Raw genomic sequence first — 27,355 nt, 5'->3', positions numbered from 1 at the left:
GATATTGACGCATCTAAGAGCAAAAGTGCAAGAGAGCAATGTTGCTCAAAATAAAATTTGACACAACTTTTATTCTAAAAATTTTTTTATAACGTGCTCCGATTCCAAAATGTTACCTTTAATAATTTAAAAAGCAACAATTTCATCAAATTTTCATATTTTCGTATTTTTCTCGATATTGACGCATCTAAGAGCAAAAGTGCAAGAGAGCAATGTTGCTCAAAATAAAATTTGACACAACTTTTTTGCTACAACTTTTGTTCTAACAGTTTTTTTATAATATTCCCCGATTCCAAAGTGTTACCTTTAATAACTTCAAAAAGCAACAATTTCATCAAATTTTCAAATTTTCGTATTTTTCTCGATATTGACGCATCTAAGAGCAAAAGTGCAAGAGAGCAATGTTGCTCAAAATAAAATTTGACACAACTTTTATTCTAAAAATTTTTTTATAACGTGCTCCGATTCCAAAATGTTACCTTTAATAATTTAAAAAGCAACAATTTCATCAAATTTTCATATTTTCGTATTTTTCTCGATATTGACGCATCTAAGAGCAAAAGTGCAAGAGAGCAATGTTGCTCAAAATAAAATTTGACACAACTTTTATTCTAAAAATTTTTTTATAACGTGCTCCGATTCCAAGATGTTACCTTTAATAATTTAAAAAGCAACAATTTCATCAAATTTTCATATTTTCGTATTTTTCTCGATATTGACGCATCTAAGAGCAAAAGTGCAACAGAGCAATGTTGCTCAAAATAAAATTTGACACAACTTTTATTCTAAAAATTTTTTTATAACGTGCTCCGATTCCAAGATGTTACCTTTAATAATTTAAAAAGCAACAATTTCATCAAATTTTCATATTTTCGTATTTTTCTCGATATTGACGCATCTAAGAGCAAAAGTGCAAGAGAGCAATGTTGCTCAAAATAAAATTTGACACAACTTTTATTCTAAAAATTTTTTTATAACGTGCTCCGATTCCAAAATGTTACCTTTAATAATTTAAAAAGCAACAATTTCATCAAATTTTCATATTTTCGTATTTTTCTCGATATTGACGCATCTAAGAGCAAAAAGGCAAGAGAGCAATGTTGCTCAAAATAAAATTTGACACAACTTTTATTCTAAAAATTTTTTTATAACGTGCTCCGATTCCAAGATGTTACCTTTAATAATTTAAAAAGCAACAATTTCATCAAATTTTCATATTTTCGTATTTTTCTCGATATTGACGCATCTAAGAGCAAAAAGGCAAGAGAGCAATGTTGCTCAAAATAAAATTTGACACAACTTTTATTCTAAAAATTTTTTTATAACGTGCTCCGATTCCAGAATGTTACCTTTAATAATTTAAAAAGCAACAATTTAATCAAATTTTCGAAGTTTTTCCAATATTGACGCATCTAAGAGCAAAAATGCAAAAGAGCAATATTATTAAGAATAAAATTTGTTATAACTTTTGTTCTAAACGTTTTTTTATAACCTTCTCCGATTCCAGAACCTAGCCTTTAATACTTTGAAAAAGCAACAATTTCAACAAATTTTCATATTTTCGCATTTTTCTCGATATTGACGCATCTAAGAGTAAAAGTGCAAGAGAGCAATATTGTTAAGAATAAAATTTGCTTCCACTTTTGTTCTAAAAATTATTTTGTGATATCTTCCCATTCTAGAATGTTACCACTAATAACTCAAAAAGCAACAAATTCATCAAATTCCATATTTTCTATGCAAGTATTATATCTACAAGTATTGAAGAAATGAAATTTGCCATAAATATTCTATAAAGATTGAGCTTTAATCCGAACCTAACATGATCCTTTCAGCTTAATTTATGACGAAGTTATCAATTTTTTAAGATTTGTTTTAAGACTTTGACAACTTTTTGAGAAAATTTAGTTGGGTTGTTTTTATTTAAAAAAAATGTATCTCTTGTACCACCGTCATTGAAGAAACGATCTTCTCCATAAGTATTCTATAAAGATTTAGCTTTAATTCAAACCTAACTTAATGGCTTTATCTTAATTAGAAATGAAGTTACGAATTTTTTAAACTTGGTGTATTTTGATAAAATTGGGTTGGGTTACTTTTATTTAAAAATTCATATCTCTTGAACCTCAAATATTGAAGAAACGAAATGTATTATAAATATTCTATAAGGATTGAGCTTTAATTTAAACCTAACTTCATCGTTTCACGTTAAACAAGTACGAAGTTATCAGTTTTTTAATATTGCTTCATTTTGACAATGTTTCAACAAACTTGGTTGGGCTATTTTTATTTAAAAATTCGTATCTCTTGTCTTATAAATATGGAAGAAATGACATTTACCAAAAATATTCTATAAAGATTAAGCTTTAATTTACACCTAACTTGATGGTTTTGTCTTAATTAGGAATAAAGTTATGAATTTTTTAAAATTGGTGTATTTTGATAAAATTGGGTTGGGTTACTTTTATTTAAAAACTCATATCTCTTGAACCACAAATATTGAAGAAACGAAATTTACTACAAATATTCTATAAAGATTGAGCTTTAATTTAAACCGAACTTGATGGTTATATCTTAATTAGGAATGAAGTTGTGAATTTTTTGAAATGGGCGTATTTTAATAAAATTAGGTTGGGTCACATATTTAAAAAATCATATCTCATGTACTACAAATATTGAAGAATCGAAATTTATCATAAATATTCTATAAGGATTGAGCTTTAATTTAAACCTAACTTCATTGTTTCACGTTAAACAAGTACGAAGTTATCAGTTTTTTAATATTGTTTCATTTTGACAATGTTTCAACAAAATTAGTTGGGCTATTTTTATTTAAAAAATCATATCTCTTGTCTTATAAATATTTAAGAAATGAAATTTGCCATAAATATTCTATAAAGATTAAGCTTTAATTTACACCTAACTTCATGGCTTTATCTTAATTAGGAATAAAGTTACGATTTTTTTAAACTTGGGGTATTTTGATAAAATCGGGATGGGTTACTTTTATTTAAAAATTCATATCTCTTGAACCTCAAATATTGAAGAAACGAAATTTACTACAAATATTCTGTAAAGATTGAGCTTTAATTTAAACCTAATTTCATGGTTTTACTTTATTCCAGAATGTTATTCCTGTCATTCCAGAATGTTACCATTAATAACGTGACAAAGCATTTCATATTTTTCTAGATGTCTATGCATCTGAGAGCAAAAGTGTAAGAAAGCAATATTGTTAAGAATGAAATTTGGTACAACTTTTGTTGTAAAAGTTTCTTTGTAACATGCTCCAATTCCTGAGTGTCACCTCTACTAAGAGCAAGTTCACCAAATTTTTAAATTTTCGTATTTTGAATATAAGAAATTTTGTATGGCCCATAAAGTTATAGTCTTCAAATCTTGCTTTAAAATGTTCGTTATCTATTAATCATCTTTTTAAGAAAAAGAATTTATTATTTATAACCCTAACGATCCTGGTTTAGTTTGAGGTTTAAGATATTAACGTAGCGTAGTTGCAATTATGTTATAAAGCGCGGTTTTCATTTCTTGATTGCAAACGACTCTCCTGGTAAAACAATAAGCCCGAGTTGTGTGATGTAATTTTCGAGAAACCCACAATGGTTATAGTTACTTGTCGGTTTCGGACGAACTCCACCACTAACATCCAATACGTAAAGAGAAGGAAGCTTTTAGGAACAACACCTAAAGTAAAGCTTTTGCGGTCGCTTAACGAACTAATAATTTTCTTAGGTTATCAGAAAAAAAAATTTAATGATAAAATTATTTAATGTATCTTTCGTGTTTAATTTAGAAAGCAAATGTAATTATTACAAAACGTTAAAATCTTTATGGCCGCACGATTCGATCTAAATCGACCAACAGAACCTTTGCTGCTGCTGCTGCTGCTCTCATTCCATATTCGCAGTAAATGATTTTTGAACATGCGAAATAGTAGCAGTTTTTGTACCCCGAAGCACTTTAAAACGTCACAAGAAGTACCGGTAATTGGCGAGCTTGAAACCATTGCCTACATTGAGATATGCATGTCTATCTTAATAACCACGAATGGCGAATTGAGAAATGGACTTGTAGATTTATTGTACGGTTTCACCAACGACGATTTAATCGAAATATGTCTAAACAAACGTCGTAAAGTTTATAAACTTATTAGTATACCTTAATTTATTTGAGTCGTATTATTTATTATCTTAGATATTACTTAATGGAAATAAGTTGTATTAGATTTATATTAAACGTTATGATGTTTTGCAGAAATGAGTAAGAAAGTTAACTTAATCGTGTAAGTTATTTTGGAAAGTTAAATTTACAAAGATAACCTATCTAGTAATTACGCGATAGTTGTTACGAAATCTTCATTTAAATCGCATTGTAATTTTAGCTTGAATTACAATTAACTTTGAATATTAATATCTTTAAAAATATTCGAGATTTCCAAATAAACAAATTTATCGTTAAAAAGTAGACAATTTACGTAATGATTTATGAAAAAAAATTTGAAAAACTCGATTTTTTTAATTTGGGTCGAAAATATTGGTAACATTACGCTTCAACAATATGTATTTCAAAAACTAATCGAGATTTCCAAAATCCGATGCATTCATTGAAAAGGTGACATTTTTCTTTATAAGATGGGAAAATTTCATATAAATAATCCAAAAAATCGATTTTTAATTAATTTTTAATGTTAGTTTTAACGATGAAAATTTAAACAATTTTAAAAAATTCACAACTTCATTCCTAATTAAGATAAAACTATAAGGTTAGGTTTAAATTAAAGCTTAATCTTTATAGAATATTTATGGCAAATTTCATTTCTTCAATATTTACAAGACAAGAGATATGATTTTTTAAATAAAAATATTCCAAGCCAATTTTGTTAAAACGTTATGAAAATGAAACAATATTAAAAAATTGATGACTCCGTGCTTGTTTAACGTGGAACAATGAAGTTAGGTTTAAATTAAAGCTCAATCTTTATAGAATATTCATGGTAAATTTCATTCCTTCAATATTTGTAGTACAAGAGATATCATTTTTTAAATAAAAGTGACCTAACCCAATTGTATCAAAATACACCAATTTTAAAAAATTCACAACTTCATTCCTAATTAAGATAAAACCATAAAGTTAGGTTTAAATTAAAACTTAATCTTTATAGAATATTTATGGCAAATTTCATTTCTTCAATATTTATAAGACAAGAGATATGATTTTTTAAATAAAAATATTCCAAGCCAATTTTGTTAGAACGTTGTCAAAATGAAACAATATTATAAAACTGATAACTTCGTACTTGTTTAATGTGAAACAATGAAGTTAGGTTTCAATTAAAGCTCAATCTTTATAGAATATTTATGGTAAATTTCGATTCTTCAATATGTGTAGTACAAGAGATATGATTTTTAAATAAACGTGACCCAACCTAGTTTTATCAAAATATACCAATATTAAAAAAATTCACAACTTCATTCCTAATTAAGATAAAACAATGAAGTTAGGTTTAAATTAAAGCTCAATCTTTATAGAATATTTGTGGTAAATTTCGATTCTTTAATATTTGTAGTACAAGAGATATAATTTTTTAAATAAAAGTGAATTAACCCAATTTTATCAAAATACACCAATATTAAAAAAATTCACAACTTCATTCCTAATTAAGATAAAACCATAAGGTTAGGTTTAAATTAAAGCTTAATCTTTATAGAATATTTATGGCAAATTTCATTTCTTCAATATTTACAAGACAAGAGATATCATTTTTTAAATAAAAATATTCCAAGCCAATTTTGTTAAAACGTTATGAAAATGAAACAATATTAAAAAATTGATAAATCCGTGCTTGTTTAACGTGGAACAATGAAGTTAGGTTTAAATTAAAGCTCAATCTTTATAGAATATTCATGGTAAATTTCATTCCTTCAATATTTGTAGTACAAGAGATATCATTTTTTAAATAAAAGTGACCTAACCCAATTTTATCAAAATACACCAATTTTAAAAAATTCACAACTTCATTCCTAATTAAGATAAAACCATAAAGTTAGGTTTAAATTAAAGCTTAATCTTTATAGAATATTTATGGCAAATTTCATTTCTTCAATATTTATAAGACAAGAGATATGATTTTTTAAATAAAAATATTCCAAGCCAATTTTGTTAGAACGTTGTCAAAATGAAACAATATTATAAAACTGATAACTTCGTACTTGTTTAATGTGAAACAATGAAGTTAGGTTTCAATTAAAGCTCAATCTTTATAGAATATTTATGGTAAATTTCGATTCTTCAATATGTGTAGTACAAGAGATATGATTTTTAAATAAACGTGACCCAACCTAGTTTTATCAAAATATACCAATATTAAAAAAATTCACAACTTCATTCCTAATTAAGATAAAACAATGAAGTTAGGTTTAAATTAAAGCTCAATCTTTATAGAATATTTGTGGTAAATTTCGATTCTTTAATATTTGTAGTACAAGAGATATAATTTTTTAAATAAAAGTGAATTAACCCAATTTTATCAAAATACACCAATATTAAAAAAATTCACAACTTCATTCCTAATTAAGATAAAACCATAAAGTTAGGTTTAAATTAAAGCTTAATCTTTATAGAATATTTATGGCAAATTTCATTTCTTCAATATTTACAAGACAAGAGATATGATTTTTTAAATAAAAATATTCCAAGCCAATTTTGTTAGAACGTTGTTAAAATGAAACAATATTAAAAAATTGATAACTTCGTGCTTGTTTAACGTGAAACAATGAAGTTAGGTTTCAATTAAAGCTCAATCTTTATAGAATATTTATGGTAAATTTCGATTCTTCAATATGTGTAGTACAAGAGATATGATTTTTTAAATAAAAGTGAATTAACCCAATTTTATCAAAATACACCAATTTTAAAAAATTCACAACTTCATTCCTAATTAAGATAAAACCATAAAGTTAGGTTTAAATTAAAGCTTAATCTTTATAGAATATTTATGGCAAATTTCATTTCTTCAATATTTACAAGACAAGAGATATGGTTTTTTAAATAAAAATATTCCCAGCCAATTTTGTTAGAACGTTGTCAAAATGAAACAATATTAAAAAACTGATAACTTCGTGCTTGTTTAACGTGAAACAATGAAGTTAGCTTTAAATTAAAGCTCAATCTTTATAGAATATTTATGGTAAATTTCGATTCTTCAATATGTGTAGTACAAGAGATATGATTTTTTAAATAAAAGTGACCCAACCTAATTTTATCAAAATATACCCATTTTAAAAAATTCACAACTTCATTCCTAATTAAGATAAAGCCATCAAGTTAGGTTTAAATTAAAGCTAAATCATTATAGAATATTTGTAACAAATTTCGTTTCTTCAATATTTGTGGTTCAAGAGATATGAGTTTTTAAATAAAAGTAACCCAACCCAATTTTATCAAAATACACCAATTTTAAAAAATTCACAACTTCATTCCTAATTAAGATAAAACCATAAAGTTAGGTTTAAATTAAAGCTTAATCTTTATAGAATATTTATGGCAAATTTCATTTCTTCAATATTTACAAGACAAGAGATATGATTTTTTAAATAAAAATATTCCAAGCCAATTTTGTTAGAACGTTGTCAAAATGAAACAATATTAAAAAATTGATAACTTCGTGCTTGTTTAACGTGGAACAATGAAGTTAGGTTTCAATTAAAGCTCCATCTTTATAGAATATTTATGATAAATTTCGATTCTTCAATATTTGTAGTACAAGAGATATAATTTTTTAAATAAAAGTGAATTAACCCAATTTTATCAAAATACACCAATTTTAAAAAATTCACAACTTCATTCCTAATTAAGATAAAACCATAAAGTTAGGTTTAAATTAAAGCTTAATCTTTATAGAATATTTATGGCAAATTTCATTTCTTCAATATTTACAAGACAAGAGATATGGTTTTTTAAATAAAAATAGGCCAAGCAGATTTTGTTAAAACGTTGTCAAAATAAAGCAATATTAAAAAACTGATAACTTCGTACTTGTTTAACGTGAAACAATGAAGTTAGGTTTCAATTAAAGCTCAATCTTTATAGAATATTTATGGTAAATTTCGATTCTTCAATATTTGTAGTACAAGAGATATAATTTTTTAAATAAAAGTGAATTAACCCAATTTTATCAAAATACACCAATTTTAAAAAATTCACAACTTCATTCCTAATTAAGATAAAGCCATCAAGTTAGGTTTTAATTAAAGCTAAATCTTTATAGAATACTTATGGTAAAGCTCGTTTTTTCAATGACGGTAGTTCAAGAGATACATTTCTTTTTTAAATAACCAAATTTTCTCAAAACGTTGTCAAAGTCAACAATCTTAAAAAATTGATAACTAAATGAAGCTAAAAGGATCATGTTAGGTTCGGATTAAAGCTCAATCTTTATAGAATATTTATGGCAAATTTTATTTCTTTAATGCTTGTAGATCAAAAATTCTCTAAATACCCATTTATGTCAAAACATTGTATATCAAAACGTTTTATGCATCCTATATTATTTTGGATCTTCTTGGCAACTATCTTCTATTTAATTTACTTAGCCAAGATATTATAGTGAATGTCAGATAAAAAATGTCTTGAATTATGTACAATAATTTCATCTTTTTTTTAAAATTGTTCGTTGAAAATTCTTGAAAATAAAAAGTAGAGTGTAAATGACACCAGTTTATGTACGGTAAAAGCTCTTTTTCTTAATCTAATTAGCTTTCAATTAACTGTCGATCCGCAACGTAAAATCAATAGGAAAATAATGGAACAAGACATGGTCGCAGTTAACTTCCATAAACGGTGTACCCCGTGGAAGTCGAGTTGAGTTTGCGGTCAGCCAACCGCACTCTGCCTTAAACTATTAAAATGTAAATGCGAGGATAATAAATAGGTGTCTGATATGGGCTAAAGACAATTTGTCGAACGAATTCCTAATCCCATTCTCAACGATTAATTAATTAATATCCAAAAACTAAACAGTATACTTTGTTTTCCTTTTTTAATGGGATTTTGCATTTTTTCTTTTTTATTAAAGAACGTGACGCACTCGAGATCGGCATCGCGACGTTCGTAGGCGTGCAAAAGAGAACTGCTCGAAACCGAACGCAGCACAACTATACAGAGTCAAAGTGCTGCACACGCCTGTATTTGCATCTTTTTTCATCTTGTATATTCCCGTTAAGTTTTCGTCTCTCTCTTGTTCGTTCTCTCAACGCTTTCACCTCTTCTCCCCTCACATCCCTTCGTCCATACGTGCAATTATTATCGCGGCACACAATCGGCTACGAGTCCGTCTCGAGCGTTGCATAACGTTAATTGTATGGTAAACAGAAGTCGTGGAGGTGATACGGATTTGGATTAGGCGGAAGAATAAAATTTTTATCTTTGATTTTGTTTTAATTTTGAAGAAACCTAAAATCTTATTCTTTATTATTTGTTAAAGAACAATTTTGAATTCGTTGTTTCTATATTTAACCTTTAAGATCAAGTTCAAAAGTTTTTAAAATTAATGTCGCAGTGCGTTTCTCGCGTGCGATATTTTTAGAACGTTTGCTTTTCGTAATTCGTACGCCATTATGTCATCATAACGCGACCGGCCACTTAATTCCCCGTCGGTGTTGGGTATAAAGAAAAATAATTCGATCTTTTTTAAAAAATTCACCACAAACATTCTTCCTCTTGGTTCCAAACCAAGAAAGTTTTGGCCAATTTCGTATGGCGCAGATATAATTAATTTTGACTAAGCTGGCTGAAGCGTGATAACGACTACAAACAGGAAGAGAATGATTAAATTTTAATTTAGGTAAAATAAAGTTTAATGTTGCGATTTTCAAGTCTCTATAAATATATCTTTTTATGGGTTTTATTCTAAAAGAAGAATTTTTTCAAAAATTTCATTCCCAATATCTTCAATCTGCCAACTTTGACGTTTCAACATCAATTATCTGTCAAATTTGACGTTTTAGTGATAAATTGTTGAAATTTTAAACCAATTTTAAAAACTCCATAACTTCATTCCTAATTAAGATATAACCACCAAGTTAGGTTTAAATTAAAGCTCGATCTTTATAGAATATTTGTGGTAAATTTCGTTTCTACAATATTTGTGCTACAACAGATATGATCTTTTAAATAAAAGTAACCCAACCCAATTTTATCAAAATACACCAATTTTAAAACGTTCATAACTTAATTCCTAATTAAGATATAACCACCAAGTTAGGTTTAAATTAAAGCTCAATCTTTATAGAATATTTGTGGTAAATTTCGTTTCTTTAATATTTGTAGGACAAGAGATATGTTTAATCAACGAATTAAAAAAAAAAACAATACTAAATCAAACAATGAAAGAAATTGGATCTAATCGAAATTATTAAATCAAAAAATGTAGGTAATAATAATAAATAAAAAACAAATATTGAATCATTTTCTGCTAGTTATATCAATATAACAATGAATTATTAATTAATACGGTATCCAAGCTACCGTAATCTAATTAATACTAATCTAGAATAAATAAATAATCTCAAAAAGGGAAAATTTGCGTACATTATACTCAAACATCAACATTTACAATCATAGAGTTAATCTCATCAGATATTTTATCGACATCAGTAATCAGATTTATGTATTTTATGGTTAATAACTAACAATGAGAAATAGTTGGATAGAAATCGTTTATGGATTACGTCTTTGTGGTATATAATAAACAATTTTTATTAAGATCATTTTCATCTACAACTTTTAATTTTTGAGATAATACCATGTTGTTGTTATAAGTGTCAAATTTGAAACGTTTGGGATTTTGACGCGCTAGGTTGGTAATAATAACAGTTAGGTTGGAATTGCTTACGGATAATGTTACATTGGTTTATTACAAACAATTTTCACCCACAACATTTCTTTCTATCATTTTTAATTTCTGAGTTACAATCAAAGCTTTTATGCAAAAACGGCAAATAAGAGATTTATGTCTTTTATGGTTTATAACCAAAAATTCGATATCGTTACAAAGAAATCGTTTATGGATTATGTCTTTATGATGTATTATGAACAATTTTTATTAATATCATTCTCATCCACAGCTTTTAATTTTTGAGATAATACCATGTTGTTGTTAATTGTGTCAAATTGGAAATGTTTGGGATTTTAAATCCGCTAGGTTGGTAATAATAATAGTTACGCTATAAATGTTTACAGATATTATTATATTGGTTTATTACAAACAATTTTCATCAACAACATTTATTTCTTGCAATTTAATTTCTAAGTTACAACAAAAAGTTTTAAACAAAAACGTCAATAAAGAGATTTATGGATTTTATGGTTTATAAAAAAATTCGAACTACTTGGAAAGAAATCGTTGATGGATTATGTCTTTGTGGTGTATTATAAACAATTTTTATTAACATTATTCTCATCCACAACTTTTAATTTTTGAGATAATACCATGTTGTTGTTAAATGTGTCAAATTTGAAACGTTTGGGATTTTGACGCGCTAGGTTGGTAATAATAATAGTTAGGTTGGAATCGCTTACGGATAATGTTACATTGGTTTATTACAAACAATTTTCACCCACAACATTTATTTCTAACATTTTTAATATCTGAGTTACAATCAAAGTTTTTATGCAAAAACGACAAATAAGAGATTTATGTCTTTTATGGTTTATAACCAAAAATTCGAAATCGTTACAAAGAAATCGTTTATGGATTATGTCTTTATGATGTATTATAAACAATTTTTATTAAGATCATTCTCATCCACAACTTTTAATTTTTGAGATAATACGATGTTGTTGTTAAATGTGTCAAATTTGAAACGTTTGGGATTTTGACGCGCTAGGTTGGTAACAATAACAGTTAGGTTATTATCGGTTACGGATGATGTTATGTTGGTTTATTACAAATAATTTTCATCAACAACATTTATTTCTAGCATTTTTAATTTTTGAGTTACAGCAAAAAGTTTTAAACAAAAACGTCAATAAAGAGATTTATGGATTTTATGGTTTATAACAAAAAATTTGAAATACTTGGAAAGAAATTGTTGCTGGATTATGTCTTTGTGGTGTATTATGAAAAATTTTTATTAACATCATTCTCATAAACAACATTTAATTTTTGAGATAATACCATGTTGTTGTTAAATGTGTCAAATTTGAAACGTTTGGGATTTTGACGCGCTAGGTTGGTAATAATAATAGTTAGGTTGGAATCGCTTACGGATAATGTTACATTGGTTTATTACAAACAATTCTCATCAACAACATTTATTTTTAGCACTTTTAGTTTCGAAATTACAACAAAAAATGTTATACAAAAACGTCAATAAAGAGATTTATGGATTTTATCGTTTATAACAAAAAATTCGAACTATTTGGAAAGAAATCGTTGATGGATTATGTCTTTGTGGTGTATTATAAACAATTTTTATTAACATCATTCTCATAAACAACTTTTAATTTTTGAGATAATACCATGTTGTTGTTATAAGTGTCAAATTTGAAATGTTTGGGATTTTAAATGTGCTAGGTTGGTAATAAATATAGTCAGATTATAATCGCTTACGGATAATGTTATATTGGTTTATTACAAACAATTTTCATCAACAACATTTATTTCTAGCACTTTTACTTTTTAAATTACAACAAAAAGTTTTATACAAAAACGTCAATAAAGAGATTTATGGATTTTATGGTTTATAACCAAAAATTCGAACTACTTGGAAAGCAATCGTTGATGGATTATGTCTTTATGGTGTATTATAAACAATTTTTATTAACATAATTCTCATCCACAACTTTTAATTTTTGAGATAATACCATGTTGTTGTTGTATATATCAAATTTGAAATGTTTAGGATTTTAAATGCGCTAGGTTGGTAATAATAACAGTTAGGTTATAATCGTTTACGGATATTGTTAAATTGGTTTATTACAAACAATTCTCATCAACAACATTTATTTTTAGCACTTTTAGTTTCGAAATTACAACAAAAAATGTTATACAAAAACGTCAATAAAGAGATTTATGGATTTTATCGTTTATAACAAAAAATTCGAACTATTTGGAAAGAAATCGTTGATGGATTATGTCTTTGTGGTGTATTATAAACAATTTTTATTAACATCGTTCTCATAAACAACTTTTAATTTTTGAGATAATACCATGTTGTTGTTGTATGTGTCAAATTGGAAATGTTTGGGATTTTAAATCCGCTAGGTTGGTAATAATAACAGTTAGGTTATAATCGCTTACGGATAATGTTATATTGGTTTATTACAAACAATTTTCATCAATAACATTTATTTCTAGCACTTTTAATTTCTGAGATACAACAATAACTTTTATACAAAAACGTTAATTACGTGATTTATGGATTTTATGGTTTATAACTAAAAATGCGAAATAGTTAGATAGAAATCGTTGATGGATTATGTCTTTGTGGTGCATTATAAACAATTTTTATTAACATCATTCTCATCCATAACTTTTAATTTTTGAGATAACACCATGTTGTTGTTATAAGTGCCAAATTTGAAATGTTTGGGATTTTAAATGCACTCAGTTGGTAATAAATATAGTTAGATTATAATTGCTTACGGATAATGTTATATTGGTTTATTACAAACAATTCTCATCAACAACATTTATTTCTAGCACTTTTAGTTTCGAAATTACAACAAAAAATGTTATACAAAATCGTCATTAAAGAGATTTATGGATTTTATCGTTTATAACAAAAAATTCGAACTATTTGGAAAGAAATCGTTGATGGATTATGTCTTTGTGGTGTATTATAAACAATTTTTATTAACATCATTCTCATAAACAACTTTTAATTTTTGAAATAATACCATGTTGTTGTTATAAGTGTCAAATTTGAAATGTTTGGGATTTTAAATCCGCTAGGTTGGTAATAATAACAGTTAGGTTATAATCGCTTACGGATAATGTTATATTGGTTTATTACAAACAATTTTCATCAACAACATTTATTTCTAGCACTTTTACTTTTTAAATTACAACAAAAAATTTTATACAAAAACGTCAATAAAGAGATTTATGGATTTTATGGTTTATAACCAAAAATTCGAACTACTTGGAAAGCAATCGTTGATGGATTATGTCTTTATGGTGTATTATAAACAATTTTTATTAACATAATTCTCATCCACAACTTTTAATTTTTGAGATAATACCATGTTGTTGTTGTATATATCAAATTTGAAATGTTTAGGATTTTAAATGCGCTAGGTTGGTAATAATAACAGTTAGGTTATAGTCGCTTACGGATATTGTTATATTGGTTTATTACAAACAATTTTCATCAACAACATTTATTTCTAGCACTTTTAATTTCTGAGTCACAACAAGAACTTTTATACAAAAACGTTAATTACGTGATTTATGGATTTTATGGTTAATAACTAAAAATGCGAAATAGTTAGATAGAAATCGTTGATGGATTATGTCTTTGTGGTGCATTATAAACAATTTTTATTAACATCATTCTCATCCATAACTTTTAATTTTTGAGATAATACCATATTGTTGTTATAAGTGCCAAATTTGAAATGTTTGGGATTTTAAATGTACTCAGTTGGTAATAAATATAGTTAGATTATAATTGCTTACGGATAATGTTATATTGGTTTATTACAAACAATTTTCATCAACAACATTTATTTCTAGCACTTTTACTTTTTAAATTACAACCACAAATTGTATACAAAAACGTCAATAAAGAGATTTATGGATTTTCTGGTTTATAACCAAAAATTCGAAATACTTAGAATCAAATCTTTGATGGATTATGTCTTTGTGGTGTATTATAAACAATTTTCATCAACAACATTTATTTCTAGCATTATTAGTTTGTGAGTTACAACAAGAAATTTTACACAAAAACATCAATTAAGAGATTTATGGTTTATAACTAAAAATGCGAAATAGTTAGATAGAAATCGTTGATGGATTATGTCTTTGTGGTGCATTATAAACAATTTTTATTAACATCATTTTCATCCATAACTTTTAATTTTTGAGATAATACCATATTGTTGTTAAATGTGTCAAATTTGAAATGTTTGGGATTTTAAATGCGTTAGGTTGGTAATAATAACAGTTACGTTATAATCGCTTACGGATATTGTTAAATTGGTTTATTACAAACAATTTTCACCAACAATATTTATTTCTAGCACTTTTAGTTTCTAAGTTACAACAAAAAGTTTTATACAAAAACGTCAATAAAGAGATTTATGGATTTTATGGTTTATAACAAAAAATTCGAACTACTTGGAAAGAAATCGTTGATGGATTATGTCTTTGTGGTGTATTATAAACAATTTTTATTAACATCATTCTCATCCACAATTTTTAATTTTTGAGATTATACCACGTTGTTGTTATAAGTGTCAAATTTGAAATGTTTGGGATTTTAAATGCGCTGGGTTGGTAATAAATATAGTCAGATTATAATCGCTTACGGATAATGTTATATTGGTTTATTACAAACAATTTTCATCAACAACATTTATTTCTAGCACTTTTAGTTTTTAAGTTACAACAAAAAGTTTGAAAAGTTTGAAAGAATGAGGTGATCAGTATCAAAAGCTGGATTAGTATCAGATAAATTTCTGAACCTCAGTGACATCAATCATTTAAATTTATTTTCTACCATAACTTTAAAAGTTCAATTTAACTAGGAGTATTTCTTTATTTATCGCCTTATGTCACGATTAAGTTGCAAGAAAAATAAATCCAAGCAGTGAATTGATACCGATTTGATTGTTATTAAATTCTTGTTTAATCGATTATGCTTCAAAGTTATCAACAAGTAGCTTTTTTACTTATTCGTGTTATATTTATGTGTATAATTCGGAGAAACAACAAATTTGTTTATCAATAGTGTTTTATGGGGTTGTGTTTAGAACATCTTATGTTTGAGGAAAAATCTTACGATTAAGAAATTAAGAAATAATGTTTACCTTTCTGACATTGATTACGCAATCCGTGGCTAACCTACGACTCGAACGCACCTCAGCTGAAGTTTTTTGGGTTCGGACGACGACGGTGGCAGCGTTGGTGGCGGCAGCGACGGTGGTGCAGACGCGCTTTGAGACGCTGGCGGTCGTCGTCGGCGGGCATAAGTGGTGACGGTCGTCGGCGTCGTCGGGAATGTACATTAAACACTAAAAAAACGTTTTTATTCTTCCCCTTATTATCTTTAGTTTTCCTTATTACTTCGAATTTACTTTGCGTTTCTTATTTTTGTTCAATTTTTTTGAAAGCGTGTTCTAAGTATTTTAGTTAACGTCGTAAAAACTTGGGTTGTTTTTATCAATTTTTTTTTAGTTAATCCCGTGATCACAATTATTACATTTAACTTGGAGATAATTAAAAAATTATTAAAAAAAAATTAAATAATCACTTTTTCCAACACGGGCGAAGGCGAAGGCGACGCCGGCGTCGGTACAATTTTTTTTAATCTTTCGTCGTAGTCTGCCCGGGGGCGCCGATTTTTTCCCTTCTTTCGTTTTTTTATACTAACACGTTTCTCTCCTGCACTGTTATAATTTATTTTTTTTTTTTTAGTTAAAAGTAAGTGTTAAGTAGTAATGTGTTGTTGGCGACGCCGCGCGGGTTTTTGCGAGAGACGTGGTGCTCTGCTCCTGCCCTCGTCGGCAGACTGGTACGGTCGCGACTGTGACTCGGACGGCGGCCGCGGACGTCGGCTTGGTTCGAGCGCCGTCGCGCCCCCGCGCTGCTCCCCGCCGTCTCCCCGCGATTCCCCCCGTTAAACGTGTGCACCGACGTCGGTGCAATGACGACGTCGGCCGCCGCCGAAAACGCAACGACGGCGCGACGCCGACGTTCCCCCCTTTTTCGGATAAGGGAAACGCCACCTCGCAACCCCCCAAAAACGGAGACGAAAACCGACGCCAACGATTGACTTACTGAACTGAACTAAATTAACAAAACAAAAATGATACAAATAAATGTTGTTGATCAAAATTGTTTATAATAAACCAACAAATACAACATTATCTGTAAGCTATTTATTACCAACCTAGCACATTTCAAATTCCAAGTCTTCTCTCCTCCACCCATCCCAAAAATCCCATGAAGTATGTTCTCCATCCCGTCATTTGTATATCTTTGCTGACTTCCTATCTTCCCTTCCTCATTCTCTTTAAGCATATCTCCATAATTCCTCTTTCAACTCCCTAATCTTCTCAGCACCTCTCTTCTTTTTCTTGCATTCTTCTAATGTTCTAATGAACATACAGTCAGTCCCAAAAGTCATCGTACACCAACGGTTTTTGCATAATATCCAAAATGAGGTCGTAAAAAAAGTATTTTTTTATTACCATACACATAATTATTTATTTTTAACAGATTTATAAACAGAAAACACTGCAATTTAACAAAGTAACAAAATAACTTAATAGTTCTTCAAAATTCTTCCATTGGAATGTCACAAAAGTGATCGTACAGATCCAAAAGTTGTAATTAAAGACGCAGCCAAGCTGGTACTAGTACTTGGTTGGTCCTCCGTTCGCTTTAAGTACAGCTTTTAGTCTTCTCGGCATAGATTGAACAAGTTTTTCAGTGTATGATGCCGGAATTTTATCCCACTCTACTTGTAATGCAGCTTTTAGGGATTCCTTGCTACTAATGTTGTGCATTCTAATAGATTTTTCTAAGTAATCCCACACGTGCTCTATGGGGTTAATATCCGGTGATTGTGGAGGAGAATGTAGCTGCTTGGGCACATTATATAAAAGCCATTCGCGAACTACATGCGCTGTATGCTTTGGGTATTGGTCTTGTTGGAAAATCCAATTACTTCCAAGACACAATTGTATAGCATTTTGCTTTAAATTAGCCTTTAAAATATTTAAATATTGCCACTTATTCATTATATTTTCAATAAAGACTAAACTACCGACTCCTGAAGCAGCCATGGATATATACCATAACGGATCCACCGCCATGTTTCACTGTTGGTAGGAGATTTTTTAAATCTAGGGCTGTACCGGCCTTCCTCCAAATTTTACCCCTACCATCGCATCCAAATATGTTATATTTTGATTCATCTGTAAAGATGACCCTTTTCCAAAAGTCCATATCTTTATTTTTATACATTTTTGCAAATTCGATTCGTTTCTTTTTGTTAACATCGCTAATGTAAGGTTTCTTTCGTGGTACTCGTCCGTTATACCCGGCACCACGCAAAACCCTTCGCACAGTTTCTGCACTTACGGTTTTATTAAATTTGTTTTGGACGTTCGCCGCTATTTTTGGGGCACTTATCCGAGGATTTGCGTTGACTTCAACAATTTTGGACGGCCAGTGCGCGGAGCATTTTCAATATTTCCGGTATCCATAAACCTTTTAATTATATACTGAATTGTAGAAGCACTTTTATTAAGTGTTTTAGCGATTTCACGTATAGATCGACCTTCATTATGTAATTTTATAACAATTTTTCTCACTTCTACACTTGTTTCCGTTCTCTGGGGAGCCATGACACTTTTTTGACAAACGGAGAGCAACGATTACTAGATGTAGGGCAGGTTAGACTAGCTGCACGGAAAATCCCACGTAATTGACAAAGAGACGGGGAAACCCCTGTCGGTTTTCAGATGTACGATTACTTTTGTGAGATTGCAATGGAACGATTTTGAAGAATTATTAAGTTATTTTGTTAAATTGCAGTGTTTTCTGTTTATAAATCTGTTAAAAATAAATAATTACATGTATGGTAATAAAAAAATTCTTTTATTTACGATCACGTTTTGGAAATCATGCGAAAACCATTTGTGTACGATGACTTTTGGGACTGACTGTATGTCCTAGTTCAATTATTTACAAAATTATAACACTTTAAAGTTTTAATTTTTATATCATAATGAACTGCTACATTTTTTTAAAACACATAAATATTACAAATATTGTTCAAACTAGCCTAGAATACATGCTTCACAACGACGAATTAAAGAGTTCTTCAGCCGAATTAAAATGTCTGGTTGATTTCTTATTTCACTTATTTGTATTCTGTTTAATAACTATTCTCGTGTGTTAATTTCCACTTGATACACAATTTGTTTCATTTGACCCCATAAGTAGAAATCCAATGGATTATGGTCGGGGCATCTAGGTGGCCACGCAAATAGACCATTATTACCAACTCACTTGTTTGGAAAATATTGGTTTAACCACTCTTCCGCGCTGGGGTACCATCGTGCTGGTACCACATATTTTGAATTACATTAAGAGGTATATCTTCAAGTAAATCAAAAAGTGTATTGTTCATAAAAAATCAAGTACATGCAAACCTAGTAAATTGTTGTTAAATATTCCACCCCAAACGTTGATACTGACACGTTGTTGAAATTTCCTTGGTCTAATCGCATGCGGATTTTGTAATGCCCAAATATGTTCATTATGGTAATTATTTATACCATCTCGTGTAAAACATAGCTTTTGCTGGAGCAGGATTACCTGTTTCTCGAAGTCTTCTGAAAGAATCGCTAAAAATTGAGTAATATGGCAAGTGACGCTATGGAAATCTTTTTTGATATTCTCGTACTGATTGTCGAGCATTTCCATTGTAAAAACCATACACGAAAATTATATCAGCATACTCCTCAGTGCTATAAGCGTACATTTTGAACCTTACAGCAAACTGACATATTACAATGACAACTTTATTTTTGTTAAATGTTTGATTTGACTGACTATTAATAAATTAGCTACAGAAAACCCTAAAGTGTTATAATTTCGTAAATAATTAAAATAGGACATATGTTAATTGACCTTTTTTTTGGTAATTGGATTAGCTATCATATGTCAAAGTTTGATGGTGAATCACCTTGTATATCTATCTATCTCTACCTCCCCTGTCTGCCACTGTCTCAATCTCCTTCTAACTTTTCTCTTGGCCTCTCTGCATTTCCTATCCCCCCATTCCGTCCTTCCCAATCTATCTTTTTTCAATGTCGACTCCCTAACCTCAATCAGTTCATTCAATAACCATTTAGTATCTCCCATCCCCTCTCCTCCACTCATCTCAGCATCTTCCTTCTTTCTCCATTTCAAAATCTTATCCTTAACCTGTCGCCCCACTCCCTCCCCCCACATATTCCCCTCTTCCCCCTTTTCCCCCTACTCATGCATTAAAGTCCCCTCCGATAATCAGATATCCCTCTCTCCCCTCTTCTATCATATCTTCCCATTGCCTTATTGTCTCTTTCATTACCCTGCTATATGTATACTGTGACTATCTGCACCTTCTCTCCCTCTAGCTTGATTTGCCTTTTTACCATTCCCTTCTGCCTCCATCTTCTCTCAATCTAACCCAACACTTCTGGCAATCTTTGCCCACGCTACTTTGTCAACCCAGCTCTACACCAAACAAATCACCTCAAATCCTTTCAAATATTCCCAGAATTGTCCTCCCTTATTCGTAATCCCCGCTACATTTCAGAATACCATTTTCAATCCCTCTCTCTTCTGTCGCTTCTCCCCCCCATCTAGTTTTTTGATAAAGTCTCCCCGGCCCTCTCCCTCACTTCCCCATCACAGTCGGTTATCCGCTCTCTCCCTTTCGGCTCTCTCCCTATGTCCTCATAGTTAATACTTCTCTTCGCCAACTCCGCCGGTATTCCCCATAGTTTCTATCTTTTGTTTCGTGTCTGTCACCTCTTCACGTCTATGAAATCGTCAATTTTCAATGACGACAACCCAATATATACCCTCCCAAACCTTGTAATCCTCCCTGACACTTCCATAACATAATTTACCACCTCCCCTTGCCTCCTATCCGTCTTGAACAATATCCTGACTTCCTTTTTGAAGTCATCCCAACCTATTCCAACCCCTTGTTCCCTCTTTCATCTCTTTGTCCACAAAGACATAATCCATAAATTCATTCCAACTATTTCGCATTTTTGGTTATAAACCATAACATCAATAAATCCCTTAATTAACGATTTTGTATAAAAGTTTTTGTTGTAACTCACAAACTAAAAGTGCTAGAAATAAATGTTGTTGGTGAAAATTGTTTGTAATAAACCAATATAACACTATCCGTAAGCGATTATAACCTAACTGTTATTATTACCAACCTAGCGGATTTAAAATCCCAAACATTTCACATTTGGCACATTTAACAACAACATGGTGTTATCTCAAAAATTAAAAGTTGTGGATGAGAATGATGTTAATAAAAATTGTTCATAATACACCACAAAGACATAATCCATCAAAGATTTGTTTTTAAGTATTTCGAATTTTTGGTTATAAACCATAAAATCCATAAATCTCTTTATTGACGTTTTTGTATAAAATTTTTTGTTGTAACTTAGAAACTAAAAGTGCTAGAAGTAAATGTTGTTGGTGAAAATTGTTTGTAATAAACCAATATAACACTATCCGTAAGCGATTATAACCTAACTGTTATTATTACCAACCTAGCGGATTTAAAATCCCAAACATTTCAAATTTGACACATTTAACAACAACATGGTGTTATCTCAAAAATTAAAAGTTGTGGATGAGAATGATGTTAATAAAAATTGTTCATAATACACCACAATGACATAATCCATCAACGATTTCTATCTAACTATTTCGCATTTTTAGTTATAAACCATAAAATCCATAAATCTCTTAATTGATGTTTTTGTGTAAAATTTCTGGTTGTAACTCACAAACTAATGATGCTAGAAATAAATGTTGTTGATGAAAATTGTTTGTAATAAACCAATATAACAATATCCGTAAGCGATTATAACGTAACTGTTATTATTACCAACTTAGCGGATTTAAAATCCCAAACATTTCAAATTTGGCACATTTAACAACAACATGATATTATCTCAAAAATTAAAAGTTGTGGATGAGAATGATGTTAATAAAAATTGTTCATAATACACCACAAAGACATAATCCATCAAAGATTTGTTTCTAAGTATATCGAATTTTTGGTTATAAACCATAAAATCCATAAATCTCTTTATTGACGTTTTTGTATAAAATTTTTTGTTGTAACTTAGAAACTAAAAGTGCTAGAAGTAAATGTTGTTGGTCAAAAATTGTTTGTAATAAACCAATATAACACTATCCGTAAGCGATTATAACCTAACTGTTATTATTACCAACCTAGCGGATTTAAAATCCCAAACATTTCAAATTTGACACATTTAACAACAACATAGTATTATCTCAAAAATTAAAAGTGGTGGATGAGAATGATGTTAATAAAAATTATAAATAATACACCACAATGACATAATCCATCAACGATTTCTATCTAACTATTTCGCATTTTTAGTTATAAACCATAAAATCCATAAATCTCTTAATTGATGTTTTTGTGTAAAATTTCTGGTTGTAACTCACAAACTAATGATGCTAGAAATAAATGTTGTTGATGAAAATTGTTTGTAATAAACCAATATAACAATATCCGTAAGCGATTATAACGTAACTGTTATTATTACCAACTTAGCGGATTTAAAATCCCAAACATTTCAAATTTGGCACATTTAACAACAACATGGTGTTATCTCAAAAATTAAAAGTTGTGGATGAGAATGATGTTAATAAAAATTGTTCATAATACACCACAAAGACATAATCCATCAAAGATTTGTTTTTAAGTATTTCGAATTTTTGGTTATAAACCATAAAATCCATAAATCTCTTTATTGACGTTTTTGTATAAAATTTTTTGTTGTAACTTAGAAACTAAAAGTGCTAGAAGTAAATGTTGTTGGTGAAAATTGTTTGTAATAAACCAATATAACACTATCCGTAAGCGATTATAACCTAACTGTTATTATTACCAACCTAGCGGATTTAAAATCCCAAACATTTCAAATTTGACACATTTAACAACAACATGGTGTTATCTCAAAAATTAAAAGTTGTGGATGAGAATGATGTTAATAAAAATTGTTCATAATACACCACAATGACATAATCCATCAACGATTTCTATCTAACTATTTCGCATTTTTAGTTATAAACCATAAAAGCCATAAATCTCTTAATTGATGTTTTTGTGTAAAATTTCTAGTTGTAACTCACAAACTAATAATGCTAGAAATAAATGTTGTTGATGAAAATTGTTTGTAATAAACCAATATAACAATATCCGTAAGCGATTATAACGTAACTGTTATTATTACCAACTTAGCGGATTTAAAATCCCAAACATTTCAAATTTGGCACATTTAACAACAACATGATATTATCTCAAAAATTAAAAGTTGTGGATGAGAGTGATGTTAATAAAAATTGTTCATAATACACCACAAAGACATAATCCATCAAAGATTTGTTTCTAAGTATTTCGAATTTTTGGTTATAAACCATAAAATCCATAAATCTCTTTATTGACGTTTTTGTATAAAATTTTTTGTTGTAACTTAGAAACTAAAAGTGCTAGAAGTAAATGTTGTTGGTGAAAATTGTTTGTAATAAACCAATATAACACTATCCGTAAGCGATTATAACCTAACTGTTATTATTACCAACCTAGCGGATTTAAAATCCCAAACATTTCAAATTTGACACATTTAACAACAACATGGTGTTATCTCAAAAATTAAAAGTTGTGGATGAGAATGATGTTAATAAAAATTGTTCATAATACACCACAATGACATAATCCATCAACGATTTCTATCTAACTATTTCGCATTTTTAGTTATAAACCATAAAAGCCATAAATCTCTTAATTGCTGTTTTTGTGTAAAATTTCTGGTTGTAACTCACAAACTAATGATGCTAGAAATAAATGTTGTTGATGAAAATTGTTTGTAATAAACCAATATAACAATATCCGTAAGCGATTATAACCTAACTGTTATTATTACCAACCTAGCGGATTTAAAATCCCAAACATTTCAAATTTGGCACATTTAACAACAACATGATATTATCTCAAAAATTAAAAGTTGTGGATGAGAATGATGTTAATAAAAATTATAAATAATACACCACAAATACATAATCCATAAACAATTTCTTTCTAATTATTTCGCATTTTTAGTTTTATTGATTTTTTAAAAAATAATAAAAAATTTGTTACACCAACTACAATTGTTGCATTTAAAAGTTGACACCTCAAAAAGTATAAAATATTTTATAAAATACTGTTTTTCATTAAAAAGCCTATACTTTCATTTATATGTGTGGTCAATTTCATAACGATTTATTGAATCCCTGATTTATTAGGATTTTTTAAAAATAATCAAAAAATTTTTAATTAATTTTTAATTTAATTTTAAAAGTTCATATGTCAAATTACGAATAAAATATAATAATATACCTACAAAAGTTTTTTAAGTTAACATTATATAAAAATCGATAATTATTCCGAATGAGGAAATTATAACATTTTAGGTAAACAACCTGCATCTGCCCCAATTTTCACTTTCACATTAAAAAGTCAAAAAAAAAACACTCAACCAGAAAAAAAAAGCAATTATGTCCAAACATCTGCTACGTTAATTCCATAATAATAATCGCGGTTTAAATCTGTACATAGCAGACCTTTAGCAGACCCTGCAATTTGGCCCGAAAAATCGTTTTGATTCACGGCTTAATGCCATTCTCCGGTGATCTGCGAATGGCGGACACGAACCGGAACCGTCGTCATGGTGTTCTTGCAAAAGGCTAAGAGCGAGAGAGGAAGAGGAGTACTAGGGCCGATGCGTTTTCGTTCTTGGCGTGTTTCCGCATGGCTGGTCCGGACCAGACCTCCAGACGCTGTTGCGGCGGAGGAAGCAGAACGAAAAGAGATGCCAATTATATACAAGTTGCCGTCACCGCCCCGAGACAATGGTCCGACTTTTGATGCGTGTGCGGGGGCTCCGATACCATCCGCAGACTCTCTACGCGCAGTGTGGTAAATAGTTTTTCTGTCGCCCCGTTAAAAGCCTCGAATACCGTTTCTCCTTGAGGAAAAGAAAGTGATTCTGATTCTTGTTAATTGGATTCGGTGACCAACAAATTGAAATAGCTTCTGATCCGTTTACTAACACTTTTGTACTACACACTATAAAATTGTAACCTAATAAATCATATAGGCCAAAAAAATAAATGTTTGTTAGCATTAAAAAAATTTGTAAACAAGAATCTACCAAACAGCGAATCGTGGATAAAGCCGAATTTTGCTGCTCCAAGAAAGATCCAGGGACTGGCCAAATAAAGGCACACAGACTGAAGGAGGTCATAAGGAAACGATAAATCGGTGGCAAAAAAGATGGCTTCAATACAAAGACTAAACATCAACTACCATATATTTAACACAAGCGATTACAGAACACAGAGTATTTTCTGGTTATTTCAAAGAGATAAAAATTAACATCAGATGGGTGTTAGTTTGGATGTGGGAAACCCGACACACCATTTTCTGTTATAAATTCCAAAAATTAAGAAATTCAGCTGAGATAAAGCTGGCAGAAGCAGTTATTGTAGAGTATCGCCATATGCTGGTTAGACCACAAGGTATCACTGCAATGGACTTCTTAACCCAAGTGATGAAAATCAAAGAGTGGTAAACTTACACTTTAAATAGAGATTATCAGATAAAATTTTGTAGAAATTGTAGAAATACCACCTCACATAACCGGAAGTAGTACTTTATCTACACTTGGTACTAACATAAGTAAAATGTATAGTATGAAAAAGCAGTATGAAAAATGTATAGATAAAAATTACATTGAAATCATGAAACCGGAAGTAGTATTTTACTTAACAAATCACCTCCACATGCGATTTTACATATAGGAGTTAAAATAAAGAAAATTCTACAATTATTTTGAATTTAGTGCCTTTTTTAGAAGTATTTTTCCAAAAATTTATTTTTCAGTCGTATAAAAATGTGGCATATCTAGAAAATTTTTGTGCATGAATTTTTTGTAATCTTTATTTCGAGATTCCTGTGCATCTTCTGATAGCTGTCCAATAGGTAAAATTGCAAAATGTCGTATGAATACGTTCACCAGTTATAATTTTTAATTATAATTTTGCCGTTTCCATCTAAATTTTTCTGGATCTGCCATAACACCCGATGTCAACGCCTGAAGAAACACCGGTAATTTCTGCCGAAGAAGAAGCAGTACAAAAAAATCTTCTAGCAGTATTTCCATCGTTTGTATTACCACTTATTTGCTTTGGCAGTTATGGGGAGAGGAGGGACGACGGCGGTCGAAGGATACTGTGCGGAATGGAGAAGGAACAGAAATGCTGAGATGGGTAGAGGAGAACGGATGGGAGATACTGAATGGGAATAAAGAGGAAGGAGAGTATACTTGCATCGGGGCGAGGGGGACATCTGTGATTGATTATGTACTGGTGGATCAGGAAATGTGGGAGAGGGTGGAAAGGTTTAAAGTGGGAGAAGCGGATCACCAACTATTGGAGGTGGGGGTAAAGGGGATGGGCGGCAGAAGGCGAGCAAGTTCATCAGGACAGACTGGTCGGAAGAAGGGATAGCATTCTACAGGGGAAACCTCGACACTTCGCAACAGAAGATACAAGAGATCAATGGTTTGGAAGAACTTATCCAGGTAGTGCTGGAGGCAACACTGAAAAGGGAGTGTGTACGTAGGGGTATGATGGCGAGTGCAAGAAGGCGAAGAGGGAGGCGAGAAAGAGGTTGAGGCAGTGGAGACGGGGGAAGATAGGGGTGGATAGATATAGGGAGGCCAGGAGAGGATACAGAGAGTTATGCAGTAGAAAGAAAACAGAACTGAGGGAAAACAAGGGAAGGGGAAGTCTGGAGGTATCTGAAAAAGAGAAAGAAGGGTAGGAAGAGGATAACCAGCGAAATACACATGACAGAATGGAAGAGTTACTTTATGAGATTATTGAGAGGGGTGGAAACGAGGCTAACGGGTTTGGGAGGCTATAAGGGAGATCGGGGAGAGGAGATGGAAGCAGCGCTTAAGGGAAGATGGGATCCAGAACGAGGCATGGTTGGAAGCATCAAGGGTGGTGAGAGTGAAGTTGTTGGAGGAGATGAATAGCGTATGGAGAGGGGATGGGATTCCGGAGGGATGGAAAGTGGGGGTAATTTGCCCAGTATATAAAAAGGGTAATAAGGGAAAGGTAGAGAGTTACAGGGGAATTAACCTACTAGACTCGGCATACAAGGTATACACGAAGATACTACTGGGAAGACTGGAGGAGGGGGATCATGGAACACCTAATTGCGAGAGTGAAGGAAATATACATGGAGACTATAGCTAGGATAAAAGTGGGAGATAA

At 30.2% G+C, this 27,355-nt stretch overlaps 1 protein-coding gene across 1 annotated transcript in view; it reads right to left on the bottom strand.

Moving 5' to 3' along the window:
* Positions 1-16,752, bottom strand: part of LOC111419002 (zinc finger protein 284-like) — a 78,386-nt gene extending 61,634 nt beyond the window's left edge. Inside the window, exon 1 of the mRNA XM_071199450.1 lies at positions 16,054-16,752. The gene's annotated coding sequence lies outside the window, so the exon portion shown is untranslated. The remainder of the gene's footprint in view (positions 1-16,053) is intronic.
* Between the last annotated feature and the right edge of the window lie 10,603 nt (positions 16,753-27,355).

This window comes from Onthophagus taurus, chromosome 10 (genome assembly GCF_036711975.1).
Source record: "Onthophagus taurus isolate NC chromosome 10, IU_Otau_3.0, whole genome shotgun sequence".
NCBI classification, from domain to species: Eukaryota; Metazoa; Arthropoda; class Insecta; order Coleoptera; family Scarabaeidae; genus Onthophagus; species Onthophagus taurus.
The sequence above is the reverse complement of the archived record's forward strand: the minus strand, read 5'-3'. Positions and strand labels throughout refer to the sequence as shown.